Consider the following 26354-nt stretch of genomic DNA (forward strand, 5'->3'; position numbering starts at 1 on the left):
GCTCGCCCTCTTACAACGTCTGCAAATGGAGCTGGCCATAGCACTTTCGCGCTAACTAAATGACCCTGTGACGAAACGTACAGCCATTCTTTGGATCTTCTCTATTGCCTCTATCAGTCCCATATGGTACAGATCCCATACTGAAGAGCAATACTCTATCATTGATTGAGCGAGTGTTCTGTACTTCCTTCGCTGATAATGATCTGAAGATTCTTCGAATGAATCTCAGTCCGTCATATGCCTTACTCGCGATTAATGTTATGTGGTCGTTCAGCTTCAAATCGCTCCGTATGCATACTGCTAGGTAATATGTGGAAGTAATTGCTTCCAGTGACAATTCTGCAATTCTGTTATCGTACAATACAGGGTCTTCCAGTCTATTTACTCGGAATACTTTATACTTGTTTATCTTGTGTTTCAACTATCACCTATCACTCCCTGCACCAATTCTCTACACATCTTCCTGCATTTCGGTACAATTTTCTAGCGTTGTGACTTCTCTGTATACAACAGCGTCATCCGCGAAAGGCCACATCAAACTTCAGACTTTATCTAGTATGTCATTTATATTATTTATACTTTTATATTATACTTTTATATTATATTATTTATTTATACTTTTATATTATTTATACTTTGAAAGGCAATGTTCCTATAACACTCATTTGGGGCACCTACAGTTAGTTCCACGTCTGACGACTACTCTCCTCTTGCAAAGACATGCTGTATTCTGTTTGCTAGAAACTCTTCAGTCCAGTCACTCTATATGCTCGTATTTCGTTCATTGGGCAGCAGTGCGGCACTATGTCGAATGCCCTCCGAAAGTCAAGGAACATGTCATGTATCTGGTCACCCGTATGTATTGCTTTTCAATTTCCTGGACGAAAGGAGCGAGCTAGATTTCACACATAATTTGCTTATGGAGCCTCATGTTGCTGTCGAGATTCCACTCCCAGAAACGTGACAATATGTGAGCATAAAACATGTTCCAAAGTTCTACAGTAGAGCGCCATCAGAGATATATCCCTTTAAACAAACCTTAGTGTTACGATGACGTCAGCGATGATGCTGGATCTCATCATATGAATTATGATTCGACGCTGAAATTATTGTCTGTGTTAATTTTGATTGTTTTATGTTTATAAAACACGGATAGTCGTCTTCTTCCGTCTTCTTGTTTGAGTCTCGCTATTAGAATGTCATGTATTAAACGAGTTCCGTGTTTTATTGTGCAACAGTATTAATCTTACCTTAAATATGTATTTATTTATTGGTGTAGAGTCTGTTCCCATTCTTTACTAATGATTCATCTGCCTGCATATTTTTCATCCTATTAAATATGTTGGAAGAGGTCGGTTTGGTGACACAATGATCACGCGCCATAAGCGCGTTATCTTTCATTAATTTCATTATTTGTAAGTCGACACTGCAATCCATGCTTTTAACGAAGCCTTATTATTATTATGCAAATTATTTCTCTGCGTTGGAAGGTAAAAATAACACGAGTTTGTGACACGAAGCTGGCCACTTAGCATTGACAACCTCTGGTTCTGACGCGAGTAAAATCAGTTACGCCGCAAGAGAAACGGACCTTAACTCACCCATTATTTCTAGATCAGACAGCTAAGCACATCATTTCTAGGTAAGATAGCTATACTCATCATTTCTAGGTCACATAGTTACAGATGTTTGTATCATTCTCTTGCTATCGTCAATCTGATGCGCATTTACTTCATCTATGTCTTAACTTCTTACTTAAAAATTAAAATAAAATAGATACCGATACGAACGAGACAGCATTACATCCAATTATGTTGTTCCAGTTCGATATACGAACAGCCAAAGTTGCAAAATTCACTTTTTATTTGATAGGCGACTAATTTCTGGTTGCCTGCATCTATTTTCAGATCGTCGAAAGCAGTATGTGAAATAGTTTTGTCCACATGGACGATCTGAAAATTGGTTCAGGTAACCCAATACCAGTCATTCATTAAATAAAAACTTCGCCTGTTTCTATGTCTAACTGGTTAACACGTGTTGCTGTCCTGTAATTAAGCCAACACGCTAGAAATCCATACAGTTTTGTGCGTCCGTTCGACAAAACTCTTCTTGAAAACGGGAAAGACGTGTGCTTTTTTCCAATCATTAGGAATGCTTCGCTCGTTTAGAAACCCATAGTACACTGCTGGTAGAAGATGATAAGCTTCTTGGTACACACTGTGTAGAATTGGTATCTCGTCAGGCAGTGGCGGCTGGTGATCAAGCGCTGAAGTGCGACAACATACTGTAAATATCGGACTAAAACAATGCAATTTATCTTCGAATGCTAGCCAGAAAGCGCGCTATTTCTTTTTGAATGCGTATGCGAACAAAACGGAAGAAAAGATACTCAAATAAAACAACATTTTCATCATCTGGGTTCCGAGAGTGCCGGAACGTGTATAGAAAACTGGAATAGAGATCAACATAAACATCATTTTCGCCCTTCTTATTGTTCACGAATACCACACATTGCATGTTGTACCACCATACAGAGAGAACTTCAGAGGTGGTGGTCCAGATTGCTTTACACACCGGTAGCTCTAATACCACGTATCACGTCCTCTTGCATTAATGCATGCCTATATTCGCCGTGGTATACTATCCACATGTTCATTAAGTCACTGTTGGTCCAGACGGCCCCCTCTTAAACTACGATTCGGCGTAGACTCCTCACAGTGGTTGGTGGGTCACGTCGTCCATAAACAGCCCTTTTCAATCTGTCCCAGGCATATTCGATAGGGATGATGTCTGGAGAACATGTTGGCCAGGCTAGTCGAGCGATGTCGTTATCCTGAAGAAAGTCATTCACAAAATGTGCATGACGAGGGCGCGAATTATCGTCCATGGAGAGGAATGCCTCGCCAATATGCTGCCATAATGGTTGCAGGTATCGTACAGCCGTTACGACGTCTTCCATGACCACCAGCGGCGTAATTCGGCCCCACGTAATGCCACCTCAAAACAGCAGGGAATTCCACCTTGCTGCGCTCGCTGGACAGTGTCTCTAAGGCGTTTAGCCTGACTGGGTTGCCTCCAAACACGTCTCTGACGATTGTCTGATTGAAAGCATATGCGACACTCATCTATGAAGAGAACATGATGCCAATCCTGAGGGGTCCATTCTGCATGTTTTTGGGCCCATCTGTACCGTGCTGCGTTGTGTCGTGGTTGCAAAGATTGACCTCGTCATGGACGTCGTGAAGTTGCGCATCATGCAGCCTACTGTGCACAGTTTGAGTCGTAACACGACGTCCTGTGGCTGCACGAAAAGCAATATTCAACATGGTGGTATTGCTGTCAGTATTCCTCCGAGCCATAACCCGTAGGTAGCGGTCATCCACTGCAGCAGTAGCCCTTGGGGCCTGAGTGAGACATGTCATCGACAGTTCCTGTCTCTCTGTATCTCCTAGATGGCCGAGCAACTTCGCTTTGGTTCACTGCGAGACCCCTGAACATTTCCCTTGGTGAGAGCCCTTCCTGGCACAAAGTAACAATGCGGACGCGATCGAACCGCGGTATTGACCGTTGAGGCATGCCGCAACTACAGACAACACGAGCCGTGTACCTCCTCCCTGGTGGAATAACTGGAACTGATCGGCTGTTGGACCCCCTCCGCCTAATAGGCGCTGCTCATTCATGGTTGTTTACATCTTTGGGCGGGTTTAGTGAACAGTCAAAGGGACTGTGTCTGTGATACAATATCCACAGTCCATGCATATCTTCAGGAGTTGTGGGAACCAGGGTGATGCGAAACTTTTTTTGATGTGAGTATTTTGTAGTGCTCTCTCCACAACGTAACTAGTAATCAACGTGTCGAGTGCTATGGTAGCCGTGCTACAGTCATCTCAGAGAAGGGAAACAGGTGTCTATTGTCGACTGTGCATGCTTAGATGTGACGTCATCCCTCCTGACACTATGGGTGTTACGTTGCTCACAGCACCACGTCAATATTATTCTTTGAAACTGCATGTAAAGTATTGTACAAGCAGCATGGCGAATTCTGTGGATACGGTTACCACTAGTTAATCTGGAAGGTTGCTAACTATGTCCTGGGCCCCAAGTGGTTGTAGCAGACTATGATATTTCCATACAGCTTAAATATTTGAATGAATCAAGTATTATTGTACTTCTACAGAAATAACTGCTGGCCGTCAGAGCGTTCCACAGAGTTTACAAATAACTGGATTGTTATTTCTCTCAACGTGATCCACATGCTTTCACACAAGCAGTTACTGTTAACCTGTATGCAGTGGCTGTTAGCCTAGTATTGCATGACGGAATCAAGTTGCACAACTACTAAACCAAATTAAAAATATTAAATGTCTCAATCTACTTTTTTCACACATTTAACTAAAGGACCACAACGAAACAAAAAACTGAGAAATGGTAATTAACAAAATAGTCTCAAAAGGGGCTGTGACGTTACACAACTGTTACATGAACGGGTGGTGTCTCTTCTTTCACATGTGTTCGAAAGAACAGGCACCACGAATTGATATAATTTATTCACCTAGATGGGAAATGGATCTACCTTCATTAATGCCTGGAGGAAATGGACAGGGGCAGCTGGTGGGTGACGCTCGGTGGGAATGTGGGTGAGGCGTAGCGAGATAGTCCACGCAGTTGTGATAACACTGTGTACCGTAGGGCGCGCCGGCACGCTAGCTCAGCGTAACAAAAAAACCGAGTGAACGGATCAACGAAGAACCTGAACCGGTGTCATAGGACATCCGCCTCGAACAGATTCAACTAACAATATGAATAAAGTAAGATCAACAAAAGAAATGGCGCAGTGGTTAACGCACCTTCCTAGTAAGCAGGCGATCACGGGTTCGAATCCCGGTCTGGTATACATTTTCACTCGATGCCGTTGATTCCGAATAATGTCCTGATGTAGCTGATATCAAGAATCCCTTCGCTTTCCTTTCCTTCTCCCACCCGCCCCCCCCCCCCCTTCCCTCCCCTTCAATTTACATATAAAGTTACACAATTGAGTAAGGCACTGCAAGTTGGATACCTCAAAAGGCCAGATTGCGCCCATGATATAGTGAGGGACAGGGATCACCGACTTGGTTCTAACTATATGAGTAAAGCTGGTAGATGCCTCTTTGACGTTCTTAGAATATTTCGCCTGAGCGTCCCATAGGAAAAGGTAAAATACTCTCCGAAGATTTTTGAGCAAAAAATTATGCAATGGTATGATGGTGCACAGGTCAAGCGCACTGACAGGCAGTTCGTTGGGCCGAGTTCGATTATTGCCGCTACCATATTTTTCTCTTCATTTAATGCTATCCCTTGCAATGTTAAACCGTTAATTATAAAACTTAAGTATGTTTAAACCAGTTAACATACATAACATTGTTAAATTCAATGTAGCTGCGATTGCTACCCTCATGAGTAAAAAGGCTATAGGTGTTGGTAAAAAAGCGAGTATTTGGGGAACTTTAGCATGAAAGTGTATGAACAGGATTGCATCTACAGGTGTGAAGATCGCAATGCGCTTCTTTGCGTCCGATGTTTGTTATTCAGGAACAGTGTTGTGTGGGTACAAGGAGACAGAGATCTAGAACACAGTAATGCATTAATTAAAAAAAAAAACGACGGAAACCACAAACATATGCAAAACATACTAGATTTTAGTGCATTAGGTAAAGCTTCACATTCTCGTCCAAAAGGTCTTTCTTAAGGGACGAAGCATTGATAGTCTCAAGGAGAGAGATCCAGATTTGCGATATCGGGACGTGGTTATCATGAAGAAACGGCAAGAAGGAGCAGCGACCCCTGGGGCACCATTGCAAAACTGCGGTTTTCGACAGCCATGCTACCCCGCACACTCTCTTAATTCTCCGATGGATGTTTACCGGTGTTTGTCCTTCGGCACTTTTCTCCTGTTTGGGCGCATTTGGTAATAAAGTCGCCATGGTTCACGTTTCCGCATCTATCGCAAGCTGTCAGAACGATGTGCCTTCACTTCACTGAGGAGACGGAAGTCGTGGAATAGTGATATACACATATACATATGGCAGTAGTATTGCGTAAGCAAGGCATTGGAGGAGGAGTCATTTGTACTCAGGCGATTTATCTGGAAAGGTTTCGGACGTTATTATGGCCGCACGACGGGAACTTACAGACCCCGAACGCGGAATGGTAGTTGGAGCTACACAGATGGGACATTCCATTTCGGAAATCGTTAGGGAATTCAATATTCCGAGATCTACAGCGTGAAGAGTGTGCCGACAGTACTACGTTTTAGGCATTACCTCTCACAACGGACAACGCAGAGGCTGATGGCCTACACTTAACGACCGAGAGCAGCGGCTTATGTGTAAAGTTGTCAGTGCTAACAGGCAAGCAACTCCGCGGGAAATAACCGAAGAAATCAATGTGGGACGTACGACGAACGTATTCGTTAGCACAGTGCTGCGAAATATGGCGTTAATGGACTACGGCAGCTGACAACTAACACGAGGGCCTTTGTTACTAACACGACATCTCCTGCCCAGCCTCTCCTGGGATCGTGACCATATCGGTTCTACTAGACGACTGGAAACCCATGACCTGATCAGATGGGCTCCGATTTCAGCTGGTAAGAGTGCGGCCCCCCACGGAGATATGGACTCAAATTCCCAACAAGGCACTATTCAAGCTAGTGTGGGCCATGTTTACATGGAGTGGACTGGAAGCTCTGGTTCAACTGAACCAATGGTTGACTGGAAATTGTTATGTTCGGCTATTTGGAGGCAATTTTCAGTTATTCGTGGACTTCACCTTCCCAAAAAATGACAGAATTTTTACGGATGACAATATGCCATGTTCGCGATTGGTTTGAAGAACATTCTGCACAATTCGATCGAATGATTTGGCCTCCGAGATCGCCCTACAAGAATCATACTGAACATTTGTGGGTCATAATCGAGAGGTCAGTTCGTGCACAAAATGCTGCACCGGCAACACTTTGGCAAATATGGATCGCTGTAGATGCAGTATGGCTCAATATATTTCTTCAGAAGACTTTTTGAGTCAATGCTTCGTCGAGTTGCTGCACTACGGCATTTAAAAGGAGGTGCGACACGATATTAGCAGGTTTCCCATGACTTTCGTCCCCTCAGTGTGCGAGTACATACTCACATCGGAGTATTGGCATATAAGCTGCAGCAAGGCCGTCGAAGGGAAACTTTTGGATCGTTACTTATACATACATAAGTAAACAGTAAAATTATTCTTCATGCGTATCATGTGTGAATGGAAGAAAGCTTAACGTCGGGTGCAATAAAAAGTAGCCGCCACCAACAGTTTGTAGTCATTAGTGATGTACAGACGTACTTGTAGATCTCGGTAGGAGTAAAGATCACAGTAGCTCCTGAGACGTGCTGGCCCCGGCTTATGCGTTGGTTTTAACCTTTACTGTTACTCTGCGTTTTCTTTCCCGCGGTTATTGCGGTTATGCCGTGGTTCTTCCTCTTTCTACGTGTGGCAGCAGTGGTACGTATCGATATCCGCACCTTGTACTATCTTCGGTCTGGTGCTTACAGTTTCCGGCTAGCCGGTGTGCGGCAGTCGGTCGGTTGGTGTGGATCAGCCAGGAAATCTCCTCACGGCGCAGTGGGCCGGGCCCGCTGGCTGTCTCTACGCAGTCTCGGAGTGTGTGGGAGCTGCTCCGATTGCTACGAGGTTCGTGGCTCACCGACCCAGGACATCAAAGTTAACTGGTGATTTAATTGCCGAAGCCAGTCTGTTCACATTGTGCCATTGGTTTTCATGGTTGGCTGTTGGGGGTTTTCCCGTGAGCAACAGCGAGTGTTCGAGTTGGCGAAAGTTTGGCCACCGTCAGCTGCAGTTTAAGTATGTTTTGGTTATTTGAAATCCAAGTGCACCAGGGGATTTTTTGCCTTGTTGCCGTTAGCGTTCCGGTTACCTGCCCTGGCCGCTGACGTACAATTCAGGCAGTGTCCTTACCTCACCGTGTTGTCGCTGTCCAACACGTGTGTGTAGTTTTGCCAGCTTATGCATACTTGGTAGTGGGCGGCTACGCCTTTTACGTTCTGGTTCTGGAGTTCCTTGGGTACTGGTCGGGTGGAAAGCAAGTCGTCTTGTCGGTGCGTCCGCTGACTGTCTCTCGATTGGATAGCCGGCGGATCGGATATAGTTGGGCCGACTACCTGTCTCCCCTAAGCGCCGTTAATATTTCAAGTGCAGACCGACGCCCGGAAACTTCTGAGCGCCGCTGGCTGTACTGCCTTCTCTTATTAGTGTTTGAGTGTGTATTTTAATGGCTCATAGCCGATGGTTTAGATTTGTATGCTTTTAGTTCGGTTTATTTAAAACCGAACTAAAAGCATACAAATTTAAACCATCGGCTATGAGCCATTAAAATACACAATCAAACACCAATGGGCGTTCAGCCGCTTTAAAATTGAAAGTTCCCTACTTGTCAAGTCTTGCATTGTTTGGGCCTTCGGCTTCCTTTTTTAAAATTATTTAAGGATAAAGCTTTGTGCCTTCTGCCTTTTAAAATTTATTGTAGTTGTGTTTTTAAATCATGGGCCTTCAGCCGTTTTAAAAATTAAAGGGGTTGTATCCTTAAGCCATAAGATTGTGTGACATATTCAGTCTATAGTTAAGCTCAGAATTTTGCGCTGTAATGTTTGGGCAACTAAATAAAGTTATATGTGTTTGACTGTAATTGACAGCCGCTCATTTTTGGCCCCTTTCCACAATTCCAAATACCTGTTTTCTCCTGCGTCTTTAACCAGGCGTTTCAGCTTCCATTCGTTACTTTGTGGTATCAGAGCACTTAACGCAAAATTTCACTCGCCGGTGACATGTGCCATTGCATCGCAGCATTTGATTGCTGTCGTGAGATGCGGAAGGTCCATGGAAACAAAGCTCCACCACCGAAACGTACCAACATGCGTGGCTGTTTTTCCGACAGCTGCGACACGAATAAGCGTGCAGCTGCTCCGGCCCGCACAGCTCGCTAACTTACGCCCACGTTCACGTCCTTGTTCTGTGTCCACGTCCTCTCACCAATACGAACACATTCTATGCAATACGATGCACGGGTTATCAGTGACGTCCCGATATTATTGATTGTATTAATATCAACACCTTGTTTCGATACCTACGCTATCGGTATTCGATTATTTTATAGTATTGTAAGAGTACCAGAGTATCGGTATCGGCAGTATACAGGGCGTACACGAGAAGTGCTCATAACGAACCTCAGTGGTGTAATTGAAGTCCCAGACAAAGAAACTGCCGGCCAGAGTGGCCGAGCGGTTCTAGGCGCTACAGTCTGGAACCGCGCGACCGCTACGTCGCAGGTTCGAACCCTGCCTCGGGCATGGATGTGTGTCATGTCCTTAGGTTAGTTAGGTTTAAGTAGTTCTAAGTTCTAGGGGACTGATGACCTCAGATGTTAAGTCCCATAGTGCTCAGAGCCATTTGAACCATTTGAACAAAGAAACTGATACAGGACACTTGTGATCTGTCAAGCAGGGAAACAGCTTCAAATTGGTCTCGAAAATTACTTTAGTTACAGCGTGAGCGCACTGCACAAGATTTTGGCTAAAACCCTCCTTGAAAGTTAAACACATGATCTTCTTGCATTTACAAAATGTAAAACTGATGTTTATGTAAATTTTACCTCAAAATATTGTGAACATAACAGCATAAAATTAACAATTAAATCGTTATGATTTTCTGGCCTTCTTACTACGAATTTACCTGTGCTTGCAGGGGTTAAATTTAGGTAAAATTGTGAATGTTTCCGCATAAATATCCAGACATGTCAGAAAGAACAGGCGCCATATCTATATATGTATATAGTTCTGGCAATACCGGCCATGACCTTCTTCTGTGCGAATGCACACATATTCCCGTTACTCTTACGGGGCTTGGTAAGAATGTCTTCCACGAGTAATGAGTGTGTTGGGTAGAGACGCTACGAGAGTAGTGTGAGTACATACAAGGTGAGATTGTGGATCCCGCGGGAGGCGTGCGCGAGATAGTCCCTGCAGTCGCGCTATCCTCTGTGCCATTGGTGGTTCAGATGGATAGAGCATCTGCCACGCAAGCAGGAGATCCCGGGTTCGAGTCCCCGTCAGGGCACACATTTTCACCTGTCCCCGTTGATGTATATCAACGCCCGTCAGCAGCTGAAGATATTAATATAATTCCAAAGACGAATATTTTTCTTTCAATATCACTACGGGAAAATTTAAACTGATAATATTAACGAAATAGCCGACTAAGCAAGTGGCGTAGGAGAGCGAGAGGCTTTTGTAGGCAAATTTGACGTAGTTGCCCGGCTTGAGCGACTACCTGTGTCTTGATCAAATTGTTCGTCTCTACGTCCCTTATGCCACTGTGGTACGTAGTAAACAGTTGTCGTTTACACCCTACATAAGTCTTTGGGAAAATAATAACCGTTAACTACTGCGATGTATATATGCAGATCGAAGCGTCGAATGAATATTTGTACCAAGGCCGGGATTCGAGACGGTTCTCGTACTCACTAGGCAGATGCGCCAACCACTACGAATCCCTGGCGCAGTGGGTTATTGTAACAGTACGGACTAGCCTAGCACGCTTCTCTACTCATTCCAAATTTCCAATCACGCCTCAGCCCAAGTCGTATTCCTCCTAAAATCGAATAGCACTGTACAGACTCTTCAGCTGCTCAGCATCGAATGAAACGGGGATTCCGCCTGATACACAGGCATAGGTGCTTCAATAACACGAAACTATATGGTTGCAGAGAATCAAATATTCATTCGTCGCTTCAGTCTACGTATGTACGTCATAGATGTTCGAGACTTCAAAAGATCACTGGAACCATATAGTTTCATTTGACAGTAGCTACTAGTTTTACGAGGATTATGCTGTATGAGGAATCTATCGTCTATACGTGATACAAAAGTGCTGTAGTAAAAATTCCACAGCACAGGCAGTCTATAATATGAGTAAATGCTTCAGATTTGAGCAATAAATGGCACCAGTATTCAGTATTTACCCATTCGTTACAATTGTGTTCATATATCTATTTTGTACCCGGGCTGATTTGTACAAACGTACCGTAGCTCCCCTATTTTGCTAGTACTGAAAATTATTTTGTGTTATTAATAAAACCTCATTTCGAGTGAGTGACTTTGCCTTGACGAAAAATGTTTGTTGTGCACTGTAACAATAAAACGTATGAGCAAAATATAATTTATTTAATATATGACTTGGAATATGTTTGTATTTGTTTCTGTGCTGACGTTGGTTTATCAAAACATAGTTTACATAATTTATCCTTTATCGCTTTTGTTCGTATCTGCTTTTGTACTCACTTTGGTTTTTCTAAACATACCACAAAAAAATGGTTCAAATGGCCCTGAGCACTATGGGACTCAACTTCTGAGGTCATCAGTCCCCTAGAACTTAGAACTACTTAAATCTAACTAACCTAAGGACATCACACACATCCATGCCCGAGGCAGGATTCGAACCTGCGACCGCAGCGGTCTCGCGGTTCCAGACTGTAGCGCCTAGAACATAAGAACAATTATAGCTATGACAATTATGTACGATACATAAAATCGAGACAAAATATTCTTTCGTAACTTTCTATTCATACGCTGCAAGTATCACCAACTATTCGTATTTCGTATACTATTAGCATTTGCTGTTCCAAGACGTAAGTATGCATGCTACTATGGCGTATACACCTGCCAGCAGCTTCACCGAGAGAACATCTCTCTAATCGTGTTAATAGTCTGATTGCCCTAGAAAATACTACGCATCAGAATCATTTGGTACTGTACACTATCGTCTGTAGCGTCCTTAGCTAGAGCAAAACTCCGTTATTTAACTAATTCTCCAAAGGAATATAACCGCAGGAAATTTCAGCCGTGTACTAACGTCCAGCATATAATTTGTATTTCTGTAACAACTGGGAAGAAAGCGTTATTCTCTGGTCGATATCAGCCCAGCAATAAAACTCGAGGTCCGAAACAGTTCTCTGAGGGCCGGAAACTTTGAGTTCACCGCAAAGATGTCGACGCGAGACGCCATCAGGAATGGTCCGCAGCAAAATTTCTGTGGATAGCAAACAGAACCCATACTGCTCCCCTGAGCATGGAAAGAACAGCAGTCTCCCCCCTCCCCCCTCCCCCACTTACTGTTTCGCCCCCTCTTCAGCACAGCTGCTTGCTACTGGTGGTCGTCGCCGCAGTGCAAATACGCTGGCCAGTGGCGCTGCTAGTGACTGCGAAGAATAACGTTGAACACTGACCCGGCACCAAGGAGGACAATGTTCACCCCTCACCACATCCACTCACCTGAATGCTCAAGAAAATAGTCCGTGCTTGTGATTACGCATCCTGTTCGTAACTGAATGTGGCAGCAGAGAGCATAGACTTAATTAACCCTTATGCTATCGCGCGTGTTTTCATAACGTTGCTAGTCGCACGGGGTGTTCTTGACACCCCAAACAAAAATAGCTCTAATGTCACAGTTGTGCAGCATTTCGTTTATATATGTTTACTGAATAATTGACTCTTCAGAATGTTACAGTATCATATTAGAGCGCATATTTTTAGATTAATATAGTATCAGATTACCGTTTTTGAGACATATTCAATATTTCCCATTTTATTACGACTTTTCATGAAAATATTTATTTCTGGTATTCTTAGGTCTGTACTACAGATTTAAGTCACTACACAAGTCACTAAACATTTATTCTCTCAACTCACACAAAAGTTATATGAATTTAGTCACTGTCACCGGTTATAACAGGTGCGTATTATAATACTTTTCACATGCATTCTTCATGCGGTTTAGACACGCAGCTTTCAGACAACGGGCACAGTGTGACTTAGCTTCTATGTCTTTACTCCGAGGACAAACTGCGCAGCTCCTGGGGGTAGATATCCTTTGTTCAGAAGGTGCTACATTCTTGTTGTCTGCCTTCAATACCCGCCATTTTAGCAGCTTTATCTCTAAATTGTTTAAGCAAGGAGTGAGTGGCTGCTCTCTTGCGCACTGTCGGGCTTACTAACACTTTTCCCTAAAAACTAAACTAAACTCCGTTCGAACAGGCGTCGCTGGATGCGGATATGGAGTTTCCCAATTGACGTAAAAACATTCTTCGGGAAATTCTCTCATTGTTGTTACTTTCATGTATGATGAAGGCGTTAATGCCAGCAATGTCGATCATTCGGAAAAACAGGGCAAGTGGCCAGCGTCCGATTTTCCTTGAGGTTGAATAAGTAGCGCACATTTCACCTACAATGCCTACTCCTGTTTTTGTCTTATTGTACACTGTTATAATTTATGGTTCCTTCTCCTCCACAGTATCAGTGTTAATGACATAGTCATGATACGAAGATAGACACTGGATTCGCATTCGGGAGGACGACGGTTCAATCCCGCGTCCGGCCATCCTGATTTAGGTTTTCCGTGATTTCCCTAAATCGCTCCAGGCAAATGCCGGGATGGTTCCTTTGAAAGGGCACGGCCGACTTCCTTCCTCATCCTTCCCTAATCCGATGAGACCGATGACCTCGCTGTCTGGTCTCCTTCCCCAAAAAACAACAACATGATACGAAGATGCTTTTTTTCCTTTCTTTGTCACATAGATAACTATGGAACTATTGTTTATAAATCCAAAAAGGGTACTTTTTAATCATGACCTCTAAACTTTGGACACAGCTTCCTCTTAGTCTTTGCAAGGGTTCCTACTACCGTCAATTTCTTCTTCGGTAGTTCTTCAGCTATTTTAATGAAACAAATGCAGTTGTCAAGTGTCACATTTCTTCCTGTCCCTTCGATAAAGCGTACAGGTCTGTTTACTACATACTTGGGTGAGTTTCACAATGAAAACGGGCCCTCTGGATTGTTTCCCGACACAAATTTCCATCCACAAAGTATACCATGTTATTGCAGCGCTCAAGGTGAAAATCTTCAATCCACATTTTGCCGGCGTACTTGGTATATACTGACGGAAACAGCATTGGCTTCTAAATGCAACTAGTTCATTCAGCGCCGTGTATTTAGACACAATACAATTATTGTCACAGTTCGGGAGAAATAATTCAAACACTTCTCCGAATGCAGTTAGGCGATCAAGCTCTGTACTCTGTGGTCTTCTCGAATATCATAGAATCTCAAACAACGCAACAAGAAACGAAAACACGGCAAACTCATTTTTGTACGAACTACTGTAATTCCAAAACCATTCCTATCCCGTAAGTCTTCCAGATTTCCGTGTCCTGCTCGGTAATAGCCTGCTAATATCAGTAAACCAAGAAGAGATTTGGTTTCCTCCTCATCGACTGATTTGCCATGAAGGGGTCTTGTGAAATTTGATGTAATGCGCTGTACGTAAATGTTGCTGCACGGTGCAATAGTTCCAGTGATTACGTCATTCATAAATAGAGAGAAACTGTCCACAGCAGTTTTTGGAGCTTTTGCAACAGATTTCGCACCAGGGAAGTGACTCACAAGATCTACATGCCGAGGTCTAATGTTGCGACTAGGATAGTTCTTCATCCATTTGGTAATCTTATCCTCTCCAGCGAAGAATCATGCGTGTTTGATTATCTGCTGTACTTACTTGTGATGTTGGGTTGTCTTCATTCTCCGTTTGTGTGTGGCTGTGACGAGAGAGAACTCTCCCTCCTCCACGTCTGCTTCAGAAGATTGATCTAACAGTTCGTGCAGATGCTTCCGAATTCTTTCTTGGTATATTTCGTAAGGATCCATTGCTGCCACACAGTGACAACAGACAAGCATCTGCTACGGAATACTAGTGTAAGCTTTTTCAGCGTACAATAACGCAACGATAACGTAAAGAGTCACGCGGGGAGTTGACAACATCACAGGTCCTATTGTTGCGTATTTTCTTGGATCTCGGGCTTCCACTGTTGATTCTATTTTTCTCAAGGCTCGCGCATAACTTTCTAGAAAGGTACTAATTATCATGAAGGTACACTCCTACCATCATCTAATAAACCATCATTAAGAATGAATAGGGTGTCATGAGAACCCCGCGCGACCACCAAAGGGTTAAATACGTTGAAGCAGGTAAGAGGGGTCTCCCCAGATATAGCCAGAATGAGGGACTCGATCGAAGTTCAGTTTTCGCTGCGTCATGTGGGACGGCTAGTGGAGATAGATCACGTCATAGGTAACAACTTTTGCTACAGGCCAAATGTTCTCTAACTCCTCGTAGCTGCCGTGCGGTTCTAGGCGCTACAGTCTGGAACTGAGCGACCGCTACGGTCGCAGGTTCGAATCCTGCTTCGGGCACGGATGTGTGTGATGTCCTTGGGTTAGTTAGGTTTAATTAGTTCTAAGTTCTAGGCGACTGATGAGCTCAGAAGTTAAGTCGCATAGTGCTCAGAGCCATTTGAATCATATTTTTCCATCGTAGCTATGCTAGGGCTGGGAACTGTCACCGTACATTTTCTCTCTAAAATAAGTTGTTCCGCATATTGTGTGCTCTATCACCATTAGATGTCCGACGCAAAGCTTTTGAAGCACCGTATACGTACTGTAAATTTAAAAAAATTAATCCCAAGATCTGACACAGGTGGAATTATACAACAGCAGAAGGAAAAATAACTAGTAAATATTGTTCTTCATTTATTATTTATTTCTTACTTTATCGTTTGGCATAGACACTTGGACACGCATGGTACATTAAATATTTAAGTTACTTCAACTGGAGAGCTAAGAAAACATCAAGTTTTATATACATTACTCATAATACAGATCTAAAATGTGCAGTATAAGGAACAGAAATGTCTGATGCAGTATCCCGTGAAATGACCAGTTGAAACTACCTGTTTAATTATTTTTTTATCAAACACTGACCTACAGAATTTTCCCTGACCAAGACAACTCAAACTTAACCTATTCATTTATTATCCACGATATACAAGCCCAACGTTATCTGACTGCTATACATTGGCAACAAGACTTCCAATAATTAAGACATAAGAATGGCCCTGAATTGCAAGAAATCCTAACAATAATACAAATCCAAAAAATTGTAACTAAAGAAATATGAAACTACCCCCAATACTGTTAATTGCCTAAACTCAATTCAATCACAAAACTCATTCTTTCATAAGTCACTTACCTCACACAAAATCTTCATAACACGAACTACAGCAATTACAGCAAGTAGCAATTACAGCCACCTAAATAAAAAGATTGTAACTACTATAGACTTTAACTACTAGGAGGCATATGGTTAGCAAAAGAAAGATTTTGTTGAAGAGCAAACAATGTATTTAGAAAATTTTACCTTATTCATGTGACATCCAGTTGCAAAAATTTCTCAAGGCTCGCGCATAACTTTCTAGAAAGGTACTAATTATCATGAAGGTACACTCCTACCATCCTCTAATAAACCATCATTAAGAATGAATAGGGTGTCATGAGAACCCCGCGCGACCACCAAAGGGTTAAATACGTTGAAGCAGGTAAGAGGGGTCTCCCCAGATATAGCCAGAATATAGTTGTCAATAATTCCACCACCCAAACACTATCAATCAAATATCCGTCATCATACATTTCCTTGCGTATTTTCTTATAAACATATCATTTCATCTCACTTTAAATGCATGTCCTGTCAACGCAGTCTCCACTAAGAATACCATGTCCATATACTTCCCTAACCACTCGCTAACTGCTAGTCCGTACATCCACAGAATATCTTTCAGATGGCGCAGAGTGCTACCAGTGATATTAATACAGTCTACAGCGCTGCCAACATACAAACAAGCTACTTACACGGTAAAAATAGGCTGTGAGAGGAGCCAACAAGAGGAACAATCAATTGTACGTTAAGATGAGCAATTGAATGAACATTAGGCAGCTGTAAAAATGACATTAAAATGTACAATGAGATAAGTAATAAACGAACAATCAACCATGAACGAACAATGAACAAATAAATAATTTAAAGAAACCATTTGAGTTTGCAGACAGAGAAACAATACATAAAATAATTAGATAATTTGGTGCTAAGGCAAAATTAGCAAAGATAATCCCTGCAACTCTATCAAATATTATGTTTTAAGTTAAATTTGTGGGAGAATAATCTGATTCATTTCAAATAAAGCTGGTGTCAGACAAAGGGTTGATTTATAACCTTCACTGTTTACTCGTCTTCTAGAAAAAAATGCAAGTGTCTGGAATTTGGAGCTAAAAATTCACGAAATTCAACCAATAATTCTGGGAAGGAAAAGAAAGGGTATTAAGGTAAACTGCCTATCTTTTTCAGACGATTTCTTTTATACTTTCTGGAAATTTTAGAGGCATTTATTCAAATAAATCTTCTGGAAGAAATAGAAAATAGAACTGGTCTCAAAATTTCAGCTAATATAAAATTCGTGACGGGTATAAAAATTTAACCAAAACTCATAGAAGCACAAGTGGGTAAAATAGAGCCACCAAGTAAATTTAAATACCTTGAAGAAACAATACAACAGAATCGACTAGCAAAATCCGCAATAGATGTATAATTTAACAAAATGGAAAGAGCATACTGTTTGACAAAAAATATTTATAAAAAGGAATATCTATCTAGGAAAAAAGATTACAACAGTAACCACAGTTGTATGAACTATAAGCTGGACTAAATAGCGTTACTAGAAACAAGGTTTATTAGAAAAATATTGGCTGCAATGCGAACTACACATGGTTGGAACATGAGAAGTAATGATGAACTCTGAGAAACTATAGGGAAAACAACAGAAGTAATGGCTAAGAGAAGACTAATCTTTTTTTGAACACCTCTACCGAATGAACTAGAACAGGTTGATATTTCTGTAATTCTGGAAGAAGAAATCAACAGTCCCATGGATTACAGAAATAAGGAAACAGCTAGAAAGAAACAAAATAAAAGAATCGGAAATAACAGAAGGAAACCTTTTTATGAATAAAACACTAAATTTAGAATGCTTTCAAAGCATAAGAAATAAAAATCACAGACATCACGTACAGAAAAAATAAAGAAACAATTTGGAAAGAAAGTGAGGAATTACTGAAAAACTAGGAAACCACAACAACACCGAGAAGAGGAATTGGTTACGTGATCCTAATTGGTCAATACGACAATAAAAAGAAAATAAAAAGTAACATATGTTTCGACCGCACGGCTTTCCTCGGGATGTGGGCTAATTAGCGGAAGCCTACGTATTTGTACGAGGGTTATTCGGAAAGTAAGGTCCGAATCGCTGTAGCTAATCGAACACTGAAATGCGCATGTGCACCGTATCCCGACATGCCTTTTCTTTGGTACTGTAGCAGTGTGCTGTTCACAGAGTAGGTTCAGAATATTTGGAACAATTGATCAGCCCGTCAAATGCGAAATACGGTCAGTGATTCCGTTTTGACAGGAAAGAACGTTGCAGCAGCGTTAATTCATCGACAGATAACTGAGGTGTGTAGCCACAATGCGATGACTGACATCGAAGTGCGTAAGTGGTTGAGAGCTTTGGAGAACGGACAGGAAAATATCCATGATGGACTGCGACCAGGCAGACCATCAGTGATCTAAGAAGATCGGGTCAAAGACGTGGAAGAAGAAATTCGTGAAGACTGGCAATTCAGAATCTAAACTTATTTCCTGGAATTTCCGAATGTGGGCTCCCAGGCTGCTTGAGAAACATTAAATGTAATGAAAGGCTTGTGCTGTTGATTTTGTAGACCCAAACCGTAATGAAGGTCATCAATTTTTAGAGAATATTGTAGCAACGGACGAGACGTGGATTTGTCAGTCAATGGCATGGTGTCACACGACATCACCAGTCAAAGTCAGGGCCAAGCAGACAATCTCAACACGCAAGGTTATGTCAACCGTGTTTTGGGGTAGATATGGCGTCTTGTTAGTCGTGTGTATGTAGTAAGGGACTACAATAAACGCAGTCGCTTTCTGCGCCACCCTGACTTCACTTCGAAGTGCAATACAAAATAAACGACGTGGCCTTTTCACGTCTGGAGAATTGTTACTGCATGATATTGCCAGACCTCATTCTGTTATTCACACCCAAAGTCTGATCTTATCTTTTACATGGAAACAGACTGTACATTTACCGTACAGTCAAGATTTGCCTTCCGAGCTATTTTCACTTGTTCCGCTACGTAAAGGTGTTTCTCGCTAACAAAAGCATCGCAAGATATGAAGAGTTGAAGGAAGCAGTTAAAGACTGGTTATGCTCACAGGAAAGCTTTTAGAACGTTACGACAAATATCACAACAAATGTGGAAACTACGTTGAAAAACAGAGTAAAATGAGAGAAATTGGGTAAAAATAGGTTTTTCAAAAAGGCGGTGATGGCTTATATTTTATAATAAATCATACCTTACTTTCCAAATAATCCTCGTAGTAGTATACATGTATTTGGAATGTAAACATTTCGATTTAGTCTCCATCTAATTCGATTCAAATCTTACGTAATGTCACATGCTGTTAATGAGTCGCCCCATCAGCATCATTCCTCATTTAATGTGTAGTTGAGCCATAAATTCTTCCAAGAAACCTTGTGTAAGTAGGCTGTTTAGGTTTTTATATTGGTAACGCCACGTAGCGCTCTGTATGAAAATCACTGGCTGTGCTGTGTGCAGTCTGTGGCTGGTTGACATTGTTGTAATACTCGCTATAGTAGTGTTGGGCAGTTGGATATGAACAGCGCGTAGCGTTGCGCAGTTGGAGGTGAGCCGCCAGCAGTGGTGGATGTGGGGAGAGAGGTGGCAGAATTTTAAGAACGGACGATCTGGACGTGTGTGCGCCAGAAAGAGTAAATTTGTAATACTGGATATCATGAACTGATGTATATATTATGACTTTTGAACACTATTAAGGTAAATACATTGTTTGTTTTCTATCAAAATCTTTCATTTGCTAACTATGCCTATCAGTAGTTAGTGCCTTCAGTAGTTTGAATTTTTTATTTAGCTGGCAATAGTGGCGCTCGCTGTATTGCAGTAGTTCGAGTAACGAAGATTTTTGTGAGGTAAGTGATTTGTAAAAGGTACAGGTTAAAGTTAGTCAGGGCCATCCTTTTGTAGGGATTATTGAAAGTCAGATTGCGTTGCGCTAAAAAAATATTGTGTGTCAGTTTAGTGTTGATCAGAATAGGTAAAGAGCGAAATGTCTGAATACGTTCAGTGTTGCTCAGCTGTTTGAAAATCAAATAATGTAAGAGATTTATCAGCACAGTAATTCATTAATTATTCTAAGGGGACGTTTCACTTGGACTAGAATGTCTTCGTTTTCTGCAGTGTTATTTCCATTATTGCTTCAGGCTATTCTCCCCGTGAATTGATAATATTGCACGAGTCTACTTTGCTGTTGATGTAGGAAGACATCTATCGCTCCAATAGTACCGAAGATGATCGAGGAGGACCTGTACATTGCCCCCCAAGATGACATCAGTTTCTGGATTTTTTCCGTCTGTAGTCATCTCATGAAGTGAACAGCACTCCCGCTGATACAGTTCAAGAACTGGAGTAGACAATTGTACATTCTTGTAAAGCCTTACGAAATTCTCTGGGGGGCGTATGAAAGAATTCGTATATCACCACAGACGCGAAAACAGCATTGGTTGCGTCCAAATACACGGATGACACTTAGGACACCTCCTTTGACAAATATGCGTCAGCTGTTCGCTGTAACAAGTAATGTGCTGAAGCAATATTGTACTTACTGTTAAGGTAGATCACGTGTGAACTTTGAGCCCTTTTATATGGGTACATATTCGAAAAGTTTATATCTCCATTACATTTGTAGTAACTAGGAAAATATTTCATACAGAAATCACAGGTGCAATGTACCTGCTAATCTGCAACAAACACTCTTTATTATACGGTAAGGATGGAAACACAATTATCATTTGACGCCAGGTAGTCATGAAATTACAGTCACACATCAAGAGAAGAATCCAGATAGTCTGTGGTCACGCAAGTCAGTCAGCATCTGCGTGTTAGCAATCCGAACAGTGGTCCAAGTGAGATGCAAGAGGCAGACGCGTCACATATACACAGCGTTAGCAAGTAAATACCAGAGCACAACACGATACGAAGTGAGTTCCTGCTAGTAATGCGCCTGGTTTTATTTCCTGCATGACGTCAGACACCACTTCCATGTGGCTGCTTGCGGGCGTCTCTTACATGCCACAGGTGAAGGTTTTCTTAGACTATCGACCTCGCTGTCTAACACGAGTATAACTTGTTGACTCATTTCGAATCCGTAATTACTTCATAAACGGCTACCAATTGTGGTTGCATTATTACTATGTTTGCTAATTCGTGTTTCACTTTGTATGAAATTACGCTTCATTTTCACCATTTATGAGTTCCAACTCTCTCCCCCACCCCCCCTCCTCCTCCTCACTCTCTCCTTCCCACAGTTCACATTCCGGGTACGCTTCTGTTGCTGACCATTAGAAATTGCCACCACCGTTCATGAATACTATATCGGCTGTTTGTTGCTAAGAAAGTACGGCCATTCTGTAGCTACATCTGATTAACTGAATTTGCCCCAAACCCGTAGCTACATTTGATTAAGAGGAAACTGTGTATATGATGCCTCTCACTAACAAAACGTACTTCATCCAGGTCAATAACGTAACGAAAAGTTCGCTGTTTTTATTGTCGAAACGGACTCTGGAATTTAGTCACTATAGAATATAATCATCGTGTGTATGAATCATAGTTTCATCTTTATAACCTTCGAAATACTGGACCTTATGGAAATCCGGAAGAAACAGACGTCTTCACCTTGAAGGGTCGGAGATATCTTTGTCCCAATTGTCACCGAAAACGACTACAAAAGCTATTACACACAGAGGGCAACGTGAATTCACTAACTGACGTTTTATTTTGCCCGAAATGCCAAACACATGGCATTTATGTCCACTGCTAGGAAGACAAAAGCTTGAAGTAAAGTTGCAACTCTCGTCTATTATGGTGTCTCAACCTGTAATTGTGATGAGAATTTCAATTTTCTAGAAGTTAAATAAAATACTTAATAACTGAAACCCTCAGCTGCCGACAGGTGTTGTTGATATACCTCGATGTGGACAGTTGAAAATGTGTGCTCCGACCGGGACTCGAACCTGGGATCTCCTGCTTACATGGCAGACGCTCTATCCAGTTGAGCCACCGAGGACACAGACGAATAGCGCGACTGCAGGGACTTATCCCTCCTTGTCGGCAGCTGAGGGTTTCAGTTAATCATCAGTTATTCCAGGAAAAAGCTGCACGGTCATCAACAGTATTCCGTTCTCTCGAGAACAGTTACTGTCTTCACAAAAATACTTAATGTAACACAGCCACCTTCAGTCACAAAAAGGAGTTTTTAAAATTAAAAAAGTCGATCTTCAGGAATTTAACATGATGATGCCAGTGTTATCTGTTCTTAGGAGTTACACTGCTCTGGTTCTCTTATCAAAAAAAATGATTCAAATGGCTCTGAGCACTATGGGACTTACCATCTGAGGTCATCAGTCATCTAGACTTAGAACTACGTAAACCCAACTAACCTAAGGACATGACACACATCAATGCCTGAGGCAGGATTCGAACCTGCGATCGTAGCGGTCGCGCGCTTCCAAGCAGTAGCGCATAGAATCTATTTGCCAATCCGGCCTGCCCATTTTTCGTAGAAAATGTTAATTTTCATATATGAAGACTAAAAACTACTCACATATTTTCTTCAGAGGTCGTAAACATCCATAAATTCCATCTACTTACGATACTGACTGAATTGATCCTCAAAGCGACTGCTATAATGATTTCTTGATTTAGATTCCGAACTTGTTATAGTTGGAGGGTGTTCTGTCCCTTCATCACGAAATGTTTTTTCTTCGGTCTTTCCCAGCACTATTAGAATTCTCACTTAGTTAAGTTAGGTTAGTGTTTCTTAACGTCCCGTCGACAACGAGGTCATTAGAGACGGAGCGCAAGCTCGGGTTAGGGAAGGATGGGGAAGGAAATCGGCCGTGCCCTTTTTGAAAGGAACCATCCCGGCATTTGCCTGAAACGATTTAGGGAAATCACGGAAAACCTAAATCAGGATGGCTGGAGACGGGATTGAACCGTCGTCCTCCCGAATGCGAGTCCAGTGTGCTAACCACTGCGCCACCTCGCCCGGTTTCTCACTTAGTGCCTCAGCGTTTTCCGTGAGGTTACTTTCTTGGGTGGCACTTGGCAGCTGGCTTAGTTGACTTCAGAGATTGATATCTCTTCATCTTATTAACTATTGTTTGCCTAGGTGTGGTAAAATAATTTCTGAAACCCTTGTTAACCAGATCCTTAATACAGTCAAGTATTTATCCAGCCTCTCCAAGGAACAACATACAGATTTTCTACAATGATTCCTTGGCACTTTTGTATTGAAACAGCTGAAAAATAGTTGTAGAACAAACAAGACATAGATAAAACACACGCACAGTTAGTAGAGTAGTATATTGAAATCAGTTCTGTAAAATGAGTGGTGGTGTTACTTTGGTCAACAAAACTGCTGGTACACTGTAACCCCAATGGAATTTACTTGTTGTCATGCACTTATATTTACTTGAACTATGCCTTTCCTTAGTAGCTTAAAGCAAGACATTTTCAGATAATGGAAGTTATATATTTGTGGTAACTTCCTAAGGGACCAAACTGCTAAGGTCCTTAATCTAACTTAAACTAACCTTCGTTAAGGACAACATAAACACCCATGGCCCAGGGAGGACTCGAACCTCCGATGGGGGGAGCCGCGCGATCCGTGGCAAGGCGCCTAAGACCGCACGGCTACCCCGTGGGGCGTAACGGAAGTCGCACGAAAGTATTAATACCAAAATTACAGAAGAAATAAACGCAATATTCCCATGACACCATTAAACAAATTAAACGTTCTCTGAGTACACCAATTACCTTCCAAAATATGTTAGGCGATGTGAAAGATGAATTTATCATCGATTCATGTTTTGCTCGGTCGGGAGTGATGCGACGCAAAGTATCTCCTCAAGGAGCAAAGTAACCCCGGCTTACGGTATGGTTCAGCCATTTTCTGTGCATAGCCGTCTTCTGTTCCGCGACTCTTTTTTGGTACGCAAAAACCATGTTTTCCGTGTTTCTCGTTAACGGATAAAGATTTTTGAAAACAGAAGGCTGACACTCTTAGATAAATACCTAAAGAAGTTAGAGCTAAAATTTGAGAAATTTGCTGCGGTGAGCTATTCAGATATCCGCTGCTGACGGCGAAAAACTAGTGAAAAGCAATTATTCGTGTTTTCTCAGGAGCCGCCCATAAGCCCCTTAAGCTGCACCGTAAACTACATCTAACGCAAAAAGATCCAACCGATTTGCTCTATTTGTTTAAGCTGGAAGATATGTGTATAATTCTAAACTTGACCTTTTGCCGTAGGATAGTTACATTAAGACGATCCTTCTGTTGGGTATAGAAACGGTACCTAGCCCAAGGGCTGTTCTAAACAGGGGACACAGCATTACTGCCAGCTATAGAACCCAAGGTATAAGCACCAGAAAAATTGCGTTTTTGTGCGGAACATACTGGTAGCGCTTGCTGTCGCATGCGTACAGTTGTGCAGAGAACTAGGTATTTTAGGCTGGTGTCTGTATTACTCACATCAGCTACATAATCTACATTATTTTACTCCTATATGTTGTGCTATGTTTCTAGGCAGACTCTCGACCGCTTCACCTCGGCGCCTACCTGTAGACGTGTGAGAGCCGTACGCACTGTTACTCATCTCCCAGCAGGTGCAGCCGCAGCCATGGCGGCTCCGTGCGTCAGAATGTGGAATGTCTTGCGGTCGACTGCACGCTGTGTTCGCGACATTTCCTTTATGCAGGCGGCGCGGAAGGCGTTGAATATTTGACTCCGGAATTCATTTCGCAGCGCCGCCGTCGCTACAGCAGAATTGTTCCCGAGCGGCCCCAAGTCGCAACAAAAGCGTGCGGGTTCCGCGGATTTCAGCCACCGAGGGGACGTCGACATTTCCGCCGCGGATATTTCTGAATAGGCGAGCTGGGAGGCGCTTGGAAATGTTCGCGGAATACAACTCTCCCTCTCTCTAAGATTTCGCCGCGACGCCACAGCTTGTAACGGGCACATCGTCACTTTACATTCATTTAACCCGAAATTTATTAATTACATTTAGTTAAATCGCTTTTATATTATCATCGCGTAAATGTTCGTTTTGTATAGGATACAGAGGAAACTAATGGCAAATGACCTTGCTCGTCTTACCATTTTACCCTCTTATTTCACTTCTGTGAATTGAGGAAAACATTAGTGAAATGTTTTGTTTGGAGTCTTGCCCCGTATGGTGGCGAAAATGAACACAGTGGTAGAGATAGGATAATGCTTTCAAGACGTTGAGATGTGAGCATGGAGAAGAATGGAACGTATGAAACGAACAGATAAAATATAGAATCAGATTATGTTACACACGGTAAACGAAAAAAAGATAAATACTGGACACAATCAAGTTTAGGAAAAGTACTTTGCTAGGACGCTAAATGGGGAGATATTGCATAATTAAGGTTGCGTTAGAAGGATGGTGTCTGTGAGGAGGACCAGTAGAACAAGAAGATATCAGTTAATTGGTAGATACTGTAAAGATGTTGCGAGGTGGTATCAATCTATTCATTTTGTCATTTTCGTACCGTGGGGTTCAGTTACTTCACTATGAATTCCTTTTAAAAGTAATAGGTGTGTAATAACATTTGTGCGTGTGTTTACGTTACATTGAAACTAGCTGTTAACACGTTGTACTTATCTGATCATAACGTAAAATTTTAATGTTCGAAGAATTTTTATTTATTTATATAAATCGTAATACATGTCAGAAACACACAAAAAATTAAACTGTAGATCAATTACTTAAAAAATTATTTTTCCTAAACACTTGATGTAGAATCTTTAGATTGCATAATTGTCGTTGGTCAGTACACCATCTTTGGTATTGTCATTTTACAGTTCTTGTCTGGAGTTAACCAGAGACAGTTGTAAAGTTTAGTTCTCTGCCCAATAGTAACACTTTATAAATAATACCAAATAAATCAATATATGTGATGAAAAAGAAAGGAGATAATTCATAAGACTATGAAAAATCTCCAGGTACACTTATAGCATACAGAAACTGAGATGAATATAGGAGTACAATGAACTTCCAGAACATCTCCCTGCAATAAATTTTCGTAGAGACCAGTTATAAGATAAAACGATCAAAAGATAAATAACAATATGATGAACTTACGGTTCTCAAATTTTTCTTACATATTTTAACATGTCTGAA

The 26354-nt window shown here is 41.9% G+C and overlaps 1 non-coding gene across 1 annotated transcript; it reads right to left on the minus strand.

The window, feature by feature from the left end:
• Positions 1 to 23121: 23121 nt before the first annotated feature.
• On the minus strand, positions 23122 to 23194 carry Trnaa-cgc (transfer RNA alanine (anticodon CGC)). Its single transcript has one exon. It is a non-coding gene; the product is annotated as a tRNA-Ala (tRNA).
• Positions 23195 to 26354: the final 3160 nt, after the last annotated feature.

Source organism: Schistocerca serialis, chromosome 8 (assembly GCF_023864345.2).
Source record: "Schistocerca serialis cubense isolate TAMUIC-IGC-003099 chromosome 8, iqSchSeri2.2, whole genome shotgun sequence".
Lineage (NCBI taxonomy): Eukaryota > Metazoa > Arthropoda > Insecta > Orthoptera > Acrididae > Schistocerca > Schistocerca serialis.